The 2,156-nt window shown below is 36.6% G+C and overlaps 1 pseudogene; it reads right to left on the reverse strand.

Moving 5' to 3' along the window:
• Positions 1–407: 407 nt before the first annotated feature.
• LOC124993580 (hsp90 co-chaperone Cdc37-like 1) lies at positions 408–1,055 on the reverse strand (annotated as a pseudogene).
• Between the last annotated feature and the right edge of the window lie 1,101 nt (positions 1,056–2,156).

A 2,156-nucleotide genomic window follows, 5' to 3' on the forward strand; every position in this document is an offset into this window, starting at 1 on the left:
TGTTGACCCTCATGAGGACATGTGAAATTTCTATTCAAACACACAGTGAACCACACATGTGGACATAATGTATTGGTTCTGTGTTCTGGAAAACCCTGATTAATGTAAGTTAAAAGGTAAACTATTCTCCAGTTTGGGGTCTTAGGATATGGTCATATTTGGGAGGTCATTTTTTGAGCTTTGACATAGAAAGGAAGAATAATATTTTTCTTTTGTAAGTAAAATAATTTATTGGCATATTTCCAAAGCTCATACTATTCCACAACATAACTGAAAATGTATTAAGAAATAGACATGATTTTTAAATATTTGATTTATAAAAATGATAAATTTTAAAAAGCATGTTAAGTTTGAAGAAAGAAGAAACAATGAAAGCTAACTATAAAAATACACTAAATAAGCTGCCCTCATAATTCATGGTAAATAAGAGAGAGAAGAAAGAAATCTTTCTGCTCAGCTGCTAGGTGAAAATACCACAAAATATTTAGCAGTTTTTCACATACAAGGTATGAATGCTAAGACAAAAAATCCCTATCATCCCATGGACTCAACATACCAAAATATCTTATTTTTTGTTCATATTTATGCATAAATAATTTTGATTTATCTTCATCTTTAGGTTCTTTTATCTTGATTAAATATCCTTGCAAATGGCATCCCCATTCCACACACACACATCCTCTTTCTCTGTGCTAAAGCCTCTCCTTTCTGCTGCCATTCTCGTTGGTCGTTGCCTCAGTTCTAACAGGGCCCTTTGTGCTTTGGCATGTTCCCGATCTAAGGACTCAGAATAAGGCAGTGCTAAGCTACCAAGATTGTGCTCAGCTTCTGCAAGATTCCATTGCATGCCACACAGCTCCTCACTCTCTTTCTGCATTTGGTAAGATGACTCCGTCCCCATGACTACACAGCTGGGTTCCACCGCAGACAGCTGCGGGTGGTGAGCTGCAGGTGGCAGGGAGAACCAGGGTACACGTCCAAGTCATTCTCCTCCTCAGCCTCACCCTCTGCCCGAAGGAGGTTACAGGGTTCGATGGCACCCACGGTTGTTCCATGTGCAACTGGCACCAACCCTACAACTGCCAGTGCCAATGAACTTGACCTAATGGAACCTGTAGTGCGGACCCAGCCGCCCAGCCTGCCGGCCCGTTACCCAGTGTCCCGCTCAGCTTTGGTCAATTTGGGTAAGTGAAGTTGAATCTCATTGTAGTTCTTAAAAATCAGCTTTTGTCTTCATGATGTTTTCTCTCTCTCTCTCTCTCACTCTCTCTCTCTCTTTTTTCCTGCTCTTATCTCTATTTTATTCGATCTTTCAAATCAGATTTGGTTTTCTATTTGCATTCCATATTCATTTACCTCCTGAATATAAAGAAAATGAAAACTACCTAAAATTATGTTATGAAATAACGTGTTCACACTGCTTATGTCCACATATGTACACTTCTCTCTCATTTTCTCACTGTTTCTGTTTCTGTCTCACACACAAACTTCCTTAAATAAGGGTTAATTTTTTTCTTATTCAGTGTTAAAATTCCCACAGATAATATAGATTTTTGTCTTCCTCTATTTCTGCTTAATTTTTTCAATGAAATCTATACTTCAAATGTAAGCTTTAAGACTGAATGTGAAAAACTTTTAGACAAAATAATGGTGCTCAACTAATATTTATGTAATATGAGTACTTGTATTTACCTGTGAGAAGGGTTGTTCACTCTTTCATTCCATTAAACTGCCTATATTATTATTTTTTTTTTTCCAACTGAGCTGGTCTTTTCTTATTCTTTTGGTAATCTCTTCCAGGGTTAACTACTTCCGCTATAGGTGATGCAATGTGTAAGTTTCCACACTTGAAATGTTGGCACTTCTATGAGCATGTCTTTCCCTTTATTACAAATCAGAATTGAAACTTTGATTCTTGTTTTTTTATATTCCAGTTGCAGAAGTAGTTTTTACTGAAGGAGTTACCTAAAGACAGTCAGCCTTCTAATGCTGGCCTACAATCAGGTTCTAGCTTCTCCAGAAACACTACAGGTTGGACTTAAATATGTATTAAACTAAGAGAACTCTCAAGTGAGTTTAAATGCACTTTAGTCCACAACACTGGTCATAATAAATAGGTGATAATATCATTTTCATTATTATAAACTGATATTATT

The sequence above is a fragment of the Sciurus carolinensis genome, chromosome 9 (assembly GCF_902686445.1).
Source record: "Sciurus carolinensis chromosome 9, mSciCar1.2, whole genome shotgun sequence".
Taxonomy (NCBI): Eukaryota; Metazoa; Chordata; class Mammalia; order Rodentia; family Sciuridae; genus Sciurus; species Sciurus carolinensis.